This window comes from Galeopterus variegatus, unplaced genomic scaffold (genome assembly GCF_000696425.1).
Source record: "Galeopterus variegatus unplaced genomic scaffold, G_variegatus-3.0.2 Scaffold413, whole genome shotgun sequence".
In the NCBI taxonomy this organism is placed as follows: Eukaryota; Metazoa; Chordata; class Mammalia; order Dermoptera; family Cynocephalidae; genus Galeopterus; species Galeopterus variegatus.
The window spans coordinates 334,117-343,397 of record NW_007726524.1 but is presented as its reverse complement, the minus strand read 5'-3'; positions in this window follow the sequence as shown (position 1 = coordinate 343,397).

The following is a 9,281-nucleotide window of genomic DNA, read 5'->3' as shown; positions in this document are numbered from 1 at the left end:
CAGATGAGGAAACTGATACACAGAGAGGTTAGTAACTTGACCAAGGTTACACCAGCACATGACAAGGCCAAAATTCGAATTCCTTAATCTATCTCTATAGCAACATTGTGTACAGTGTATACTATCTCACCCTGGTACCAATAAAAACAATGTGTCTGGTATTCCAGGCAAGGGGACCTGTTTTGTTTCGAAGAGAGTTGACATAGTCTCCTCTTTCACAGAAATGCAACGTCTTAGGTCTCTGCTGAACAGCAAAGCAGGCACCCCCAGCAACGGCCTGTCTGCAAAGCAAGAGAAACTTAAGCCTCAGTGCCCCTCACTTGCTGGGGCTCTTCTACAGCCCTGGGAGGGGCCCTCATGCTATCTTGTGTTTTTTGTAAAATATTGGACATTAAGTAAGATTAGGTAAAATATGAATAATAATTTTTTTATTCTTTTTCTTGAAGACCCCTCCCCCAATCATATAAACCAGTTCTCAAAGTGTGGACACTCTTAAGCATGAACCACCAGCTTTGGCATCACCCAGGAACTTGTTAGAAATGCAGCTTCTCAGCCCCACCCCATACCTGCTTGAATCAGCAGCTCTGGGAATGGTGCCAGCATCTGGGCTTTACCAAGCCCCCAGGGAGATTTAGCAGCAAAGCTGAGCATCAGCACCCTCCCATGCAAGGCCCCTTCCAAGGCTGTGCAGCTAATATTATACTCATAACTTTCTAGTCTCTTTCTTAAAGAGCATCCCCAAATTGTATACGCCTCAGGACCTCCACCTGGATGTGCCTCTGGTCACAACGTTTAAATGGGCTTGTTTCTACACTAAGGCAGAGCTCATTTCTGCCTGGATAATGTTGTGTTTCACATACAGTTTATGGTTTGGCTAAAATGTTTGAACTTCACAGGAAAAAACATGAAAATATGGGTTACCCAGAGAGCGAGATTTGAATATGCAGGGGGATGTAAACTCCAACATTCAGTTCACCTGGTCTAGAGTGACTTGCATTGCCCTGGGCTCACAGGCAGCTATAGCCCCACATGCTTTGAAGTTGAAAGAGGCCAAGAACGGGGCTTCTGAGAGATGTGTGATGTCTTCATCAGCCTGTCAGTGAAACCAAGCAGCTCGAGTGCGGCCACCATTCTGCCCCTACCAAGATGTCCAGGGCTCCAGGGCTGAAGGGCGCTGCCTGCTCCACCCAGAAGCAGCTTCTTGGAGGCACTGCCTGAGTCAATAGCCTGCCATGCTCTCAGGAATAGTATGAGCAGGATTGTTAGAATTGCAAAATGTTGTTTCTGCTGCATCTTTCATGGCCCTTTCTCCTTTCTCTCCTGAGGAAACTGAGGCCCGGCAAGAGAAGTGAGTGGTTCAGGGATGGCAGATGTGAGGGTGGAACAGGTACAACCAAGCACACCTCCAAATCCCCCTGGGTCTCCCCCTCTACTCTATGGCCCCTTGGCTAGTTCTCAACAACAACCCTTTTCCATTTTTTTTTCTTGAGAATCCCGTGGTTCAGAGCTGTGTGCTGAGAGTTACCTGTAAGAATGTTCATTGCAATATTTTTTTATCATAATGAAAAATAAGAAACACCATGAAGATTCCAAATTAGCACAGTGCTTCCTGAATTATAGGAACTCTTAACATATGCAGCCATTAAAATAATACAGTCATTAAAATGATGATAGGGGAAATTGCTAAATGATCAGGCAGAGAATGTTCATGACTGTTGGTTTATAAAACAGTTTATAAATGATTATGCCCAGTTCCATCCTAGTTTTATAAATTTTGTTTATAGAAAGAACAGTGAAAATGTATACTCCAAGATGTTAATAGGGCTATTTTTTAAATATGGTGGCATATTTAGTAATTGTTTTCTTCTTCATGTTTTTTTTTTCTTTCTTCAAAATAACATATACTGAATGGGTTTTACTTTGTAATCACAGAAAAGAAATGCTATACTAGCAAATTGGATGCTAGTGCTATTTTTAGTATAGCATGGACATTTTAATGTCACCAGATTTATTTTATTTTATTTTTTTTCCTTTTTGTCTTTTTTCGTGTCTGGCAACGGATCGCAACCCTCAGTGTTGTGCCTGTACCGGACCAGGACCGGCAACGGGATCGCAGCCCTCGGTGCTGCGCCCGCACCTCGCTCAGCCAGTGAGCGGGAACCGGTCTGTATGTGGGATCCGAACCCTCGGCGGGAGCGCCACCACGCTCCCAAGCGGTGCACTGTAGCAGTGCGCCACCGGGCTGGCCCGATGTCACCAGATTTAAATGAGACTTTTCAGTGTATATCAGTTGAGAGATTGAAAATACAAACAGACAATGGCCAGACCATTTAAAAATAGAGCTCTGACCCACACCCTAAAGCAACCAGTCCAGGGAACCAAACAACCCCTTCAGCAATTAGCCCCAAATAGCCAGGATTTGATCAGTAACCGACAGCCTACCCAATATTTGTCCCTGTTTTGCAATTTTGGACCAACTGGAGAAAGCCAAATATGCAACCCTAACCAATCCCATGGGACGCCCGGTTTCTAGCGAGCCGGTTACCAGCTTCCCTGTGCCACAGCCTCCAATCAGGACACACTTAAACTCTTCTTTTTCCACTATGAAGCTTCCTCACTTCCCTGCCTGCCTTTGGGTCTCTGCCAAACACAAGTGATGTTGGCCGACTCCCTTGCTGTAGCAAGCTCTGGATAAATAGCCTTTGCTTGTTCTCATGTGGGTGGTCTTTGTTTATTTCCACACCAAAATCAGTCTTTCAGGAAACAATGTGCATTAAAAAATATTCACCATGTATAAAGCATTATGTTATCCCTGGTATGAAAGATCCAATTTTTTTGTTGTTTAGAAACTTTTAATCTCAAGGCAAGCACCAAGTCCAAATGGTCCAACATGATTTGGAGAGATTAGGATCCAAGTCATGGTGAATGAAGTATAAACAGTGAATTTGAAATTTTATTATTATGATTTCCTAGTATGGAAAAGCAGCACCAAGAGTAGAGAAATCACAGCTTTTATTAGTGGATACATGGGATCCTGATATTCCCTAATTATTTGCTAAGTCTCATTACCTTATCCTTCTGGTATTAAATTCAATTAATAGAAAAATTAATAGAAGTTTGATTACCTGGAAAATGAACCAAGTCTATCGTAGATGTCAAACCTGCAAAGGGTTTGATCTTGAACAAGTCCCTATCAGCTGTGTTTTGAGCAATCAGGCCAGTATTTTTTACTGTATAAATGATTATGCACCAGTTGATTGACTGGATCAACTTTGTTAGGAATAAGAGTAACTTAGTATTTTAGGCAGTTTCCATTTGAGAGAAAACTAAGACGTAACGTCAGAAGTTTGGAGGAGAAGAATGCCAAACAATTTGGAAAAATGTGTCAAAATCATGCAGGAGGGACAGAAGCAGTGTGAATATGAATGTGGGATTCTAGTTATCTAACAGGTTTTCAGAAGACATCTATAAGTGAAATACACTTATATGAATAAAACAAAGATAATTTGATTCCTGTATTAATGGACATGTGTAGGTGGGGGGTGGGGTGACAGAGAGAAAAGTCACAAATTCAAGCCCTTAAAAAGAAATGATGTGTCTATACTAAAGTCAAACAATTGGCTTGCTCATCAGAATTCAGACAATTTAGGTCTCACATGTATCATTGATTCAGATGGCTATTTTGCACATAGTAAGTCCACAGTACATGTGTAACAAATGTGTGGATTCAATACAGTGATCTGGAGATCAAGTGGGATTATATAAAGTCAAAAAGCTTTCCCTAAATTCAGAATGACTAATATAATTTGCTTAATAGACTTTTTTTTTTCCTTTTTGTCTTTTTTCGTGACTGGCAACGGATCGCAACCCTCAGTGTCGTGCCCAGACCGGACCGGGACCGGCAACGGGATCGCAACCCTCGGTGTTGCGCCCGCACCTCGCTCAGCCAGTGAGCGGCCAGTCTGTATGTGGGATCCGAACCCTCGGCGGGAGCGCCACCCCGCTCCCAAGTGGCGCACTGCAGCAGTGCGCCACCGGGCCGGCCCCTTAATAGACTTTTTAGTTGGCAGTTTTTTATTCTAATGGAACACTGCATGCCTTTACCATACATTTGAATAAAAGGTTACAAGTTCAGAATTTGGTGAAAAAAACCAAATTCTTGAGTGTGGCATCCAAGAATAGTGGCAATTTATTGTACTTTCCCACTGCACTTAAAGGTATAAAAAAGATTTAGTTGAGTAAATCTTTCAACTAAAAGGGCATAATCCTTAAAGTATTAAATAGTCAGGGATGGAAGAAGTTGCCATTGTCATCAGAGAGGATGCTGCAGACGGACATTGGGCACTTCTGTTCATACATTCCTGATTCAGAAGGGCTATGGTAGAGGCAGGGTCAGCTCCTAAGACAGTGGTGTGAGGTGTTGTCATAAGTGTACTGAATGGTCCACTTTACCTGTGATAAGGACCCACCTTGCCCACTTCCTTTGACAGCTATTCATGCTTATCTTAGCAATTGTGATTTTTGCTTTTGGGGGATAAGGCAATGAGTGCAAATAGTTTTCAATTTTCAGGTCAACTCTGATCCACTGGAAGTGTCCGCTTGAAGTCCAGTACTAAAGACTGTGTGATTGTGTCTGTGCTTAGAGGGGACAAGTGTAGGGGCTCAATAGTAGGGTCTCTCACATACGGGAGTTGGGGAGAGTTGTCTTCGATCTATAGTTTTATTCTCAGGATTAGCTGTACGATGCATACTCTTTATTTTTTACTTTAATGAGTTAACTCTTTTAGTATCTACAGATAAGTAGGGTCTACACAGGTTGGGTATGTTTGGCTAAGATTGGAAGATGCAGTTCCATTGCTAGACACTGCCAAGGTGAGAAAGACGGGTCCAGTTTGAGTGGGAAAAGTAGGGTTTCTGGTCAATTAAGGGCGAAGTAGGAAAGCACTTGCAGGAACAGCATAACAGTGGCAGAGGGGACACTCTGTTGAAGGTGAGGGCTCACCAAAGAGCTCACATGGTCAACGTTTTGCCCATCCTGGTTCTCTCATCCTCTCTAACAATTGATACTGAAATTCTCAGGCTTTCCAGTTCCAAGGGGCCAGTTCTTTTTGGCATGATTCCCACTCTGAAATTTTTATTTCCTAATGTTCTTTGTGCAATTTGATCAGATCTTTCTTCATAGCTCTTAATGAGGAACAAAGAAATTTGGGGGTAATGAAAACTAGATGCAGGTGAGTGGGAGATGGCATGTTAAAGATACCATTCTGAGAACTGCTAAGGGCAAAACTGTATTTATTGATTTTCAAGTAGAATTAGGTAGGGAAAATCATCTTTCACAGTTGGCTAAAAAATGAGTTTGTCCTTTCTAAGTCCTAATTAAGATCCTCTGTCAGAAACCTTAAAAAAAAGTATATAATATCACTGCGAACAGTGAAAACAGTTAGCCCTGTTGCACTTAATAAGATGTCATGATTCAAAGAAGTTGCTCTTTATTATTAGTTTTTAAATTGAGGTTGGAAGATAAAAAAAAAAAAATCCTCTCATTAGACAACATCCGAGTGACCCTCCTGGTCTTATATCGTACACTGGAGTAAAATGCATGGATTGATTTGGTTTCTGAGACAGGGTTACATTTCCTGTTCACTTTCCTCATAGCTGCTAATGGGCGTTACCTGTTAAATTGATGATTGATAACTCACTGTATAATTTATTTAGTTTTCAATCTAGAAAACTTAGAAAAAACCAGAGTATTAAGAAAGAATTCTGTATTAAACTTTTGCCCCATTTTTCTTTATTTCCCCAAATGAAAGAAAACTGGATCAGCAAGTGGTCCCTGGCCACATATGGATGCAATATGAGTCCGAGAATGCTTGATGACAGAAAGCAGGGTTGTAATCTATTCCAAATGGACCATCATGTGGATATTTGAAATGCCATGCTGTAAACAGTGTTCCCTTGTCTTATAGGATGTTATGTAGGGTTGAATGAAGATGAAAGCCTAAATTTATATCATGAAGCAAAGCATAAAATGAACGTTAACTTTCTAAGTGCTCCTTTTTTTCACTGTCAGATTCTGGTAACTGCTTGTCTTCCAACATCAATGCAACTAACATCTTTAGTGCTTTGGCCATTTGATGACCCTCATCATTTCTCTCTCTTTCTCTCCCTCAAAAAAGGCAGTGAGAAATTTAGAATTCAAAGAAACTTTGGGAATACTTAGTCTACCCAACCTCACTTTATAAATAAGGAAAGTAAGGTACAGGGAAGCTATACAATCATACAGCTTGATAGGTAGTAGATGAACCAGGAATTTAGTCCCTGTCCAAGGACAGGGTCATTTTCATACTGCCATGTTACCTTTCAGCAAATATCTTTCTTATCCTGTAATGGGTCCATCCCTATGGGAGGACTGAATTCATTAACTTGTACTCCTAACCAGAATAGGTATGCAGAATTAACAATTTAAGTTAGGCAGACTTCATTCATTTAAACTTTATTCATTAATTTGTTTATAAAATATTTATTTTCCTTCACCTTTTATTGGAAAGATATATATACTCAGTGCAAAGAACCTCAGCAGTGTAGAAACACATAAAGGGGTAAAAATCCCCATTTCTCCATTGCATCCCACTCTCCAGAGATATTTGCTCATGAGAACATACTGTATACCATTTCAGACATTTTCTATGCATAGAAAAAATATATGTCATAGTACATAATATAAAATATGTATGCACTTGTTAAAAATAGCAGTATACTACACATATTTTTCTGAAACTTACCTTTTTACCTTTTTTTCTTAATAATATCACAAACACTTTTTTGTATCTTTTTAAAATCTAATGTGCTCTTTTTATAAGGTGCAAATGTGTATGTTTGTATTTTTTTTATATGTAGTAATCCATAATTTGCAGGGTATGAATGTTTATTCCACCATTCCTCTGTTGATGGGCATTTATGTAGCTCTCAATTTTCATTGTTAAAAACAATGTACAATGAGTGTCTGTTTTTGCATCTGTATCAACACATCTGTAGGGTGCATTTCAAGAAGAGGAATTTCTGGGTCTTTTGACTTATCTTTATTGAGTAACTACTGTGTGCAAAGTGCTGGGAAGGCAATAAATAAATAGGATACAATCCTTGCAGGTAAACAAATGATTCCTGCTCTCATGAAGTTTATAATTTATGGAGCAAGAAATATATACAAAATAATGGATTTCAAGTAGAAAATCATGCTCTATAGAAGACACAGAGGAACAACCATGAGAGGATGAACACACCTTGACTTTGAAACCCAGCCTGTGCAAAGTAATAATTACTTAGAGGTGGGGATCTCAGTGGCCGTGCACTGAAAATTTCCAAATAAAGTTACTTGCCAAGGTCAATATGAATGAGTAGAAACATATGGGAAGGCAGAAGGTGACTTGTTTATTGAAAGAGGTGCACAAATGTCCGGAAAGCAGAAAGCATAACTGGTTTTGAACTTTTAGGAAGTATTTATATTTGTGAAGGAAAGAATTATAGTAGTTTACTAAATAATATACGACTGAAAGTACTTTCGTTGTAAAGATCTTCTCTTGGTGTTTTATGTAATGAGGTTTTTACTTTGGCTCAAGGCTAATTTGCTTAATTGTCAACTTCAAGTATATGTGGGTTCATCTGCAGGTAGCCTTTTCTTGAATGTAGGCCATTTTGATAAATCATATATTTGTCTTTAGTGGAGCAGAGGTTAAGAGGGAGGGCTTTTAGTGTTTTCTTTTTTCAATTATAATCCCAGTCTGAATTTTCCTGCAGAAACTTCTCCTCAGCCTTCAGGAGCCTTAGTTAAATTATCATCTCCCTTTGGAATCATACAACAGTGTGAAGGTTTCTGGGTTTAAAAATCTATTCAAGCATAAAAATATTCATTTGGAACTGAAGGTTATAGCCATGTGCTCCAACAGCTTTTCAGGTGAGAAATTTAGTGGGAAAAAATTCAGATTCTCCTTATTTTGAGTATGGTATTTAGTAAAAATCCATTCAGTAAAATTGTATCTTCCACTTAGCTTCATGATGTTGAACTTATTTCACCTAGAACGTAATATGAGGTGCATTAGCTCATTTTCTGTTGCTTATAACAAAATACCTAACTGTGGGTGATTTACAAAGAAGTGAAATTTATTTCCTACAGTTTAGGAGGCTGGGAAGTCCATGGTGCAGGGGGTGCATCTGGTGAGGGCCTTCTTATGGGTGGGAGCTCTCTACAGGGTCCCATGGTGACACAGACAATCAATGGTGAGAGAATGGCAAGGGCAAGAGAGCTAACCTCCTCACTTGCTGTCCTTATAAAGCCATCAGAATCAAACCTATGGCAGTCCATTAAACCATCAACTCACTCCATGAATGGATCAGTCCATTCACGAGGGCACAGTCCTCGCAATCCAATCACCTTTTAAAGGCCCCACCTTTCACCACCATACTGGGGTTAAGTTCCAACATGAGCTGGGGGAATATTCAAACCACAGCATGAGAGTACTTCAAAAAGTTCATGGAAAGATTCATATTATCTTTTAATTCGATTTTTCCACTAACTTTTTTGAAGTACCCTCATACAAGCTTAGCCCCGACTTATAACATGCAGCAAGTCGGAAGTACCCATCAACACATGGTGAAATCCCACAGGATAGAAGGGAAAAGTAGTTAAGAAGAGACTGACCTTATGGCAGAATAGATGGCAATTTCAAGAGGCAAAATTAGGAGAATCTTAAAACATCTTCATAAATTCTGGGACATAAGAGGGCAACAACCCAAATCATTGGCAACTGGCTTCCTAGGCAGGTGTACATTCCCACACAGAGATGTAAAACTCAGAGGCAGAATGAAGAGATTTGCATTTTAAGGGAAGCAAAACAACCGGCCATGTTTAAATGTTCTCTTTGGTCTGTGACATCTTCATCAGGCCTTGGAGGAGGTTCACCAGCAACCGGTTAGAACCAGTTACCATGGTGCTCCTGTAGGCAGCACCGAGGGCCAATACCATGCAGGCCCTGCAACCTATTCTTAGCAAAGGCTCCCATGTAAGGCCCCAGAGCAGCCCTGCAACTAGCAACAAGCTGCAAGAAAATAATTTTGTCTTTTTACAGATGTCACAACTGCAAAGGGCTGTTTGTAAAATATGCTCTCCCCCGACCCTTTTAAGTCAGCTTTGGTGATTTAAAGCCTTGCCAGTAGTTTTCAAGGTTAGAAAGCATTTTAACAGGGATGAACACTCCTGTAGAGAAGCCCTCTGAAAACAGATCAGT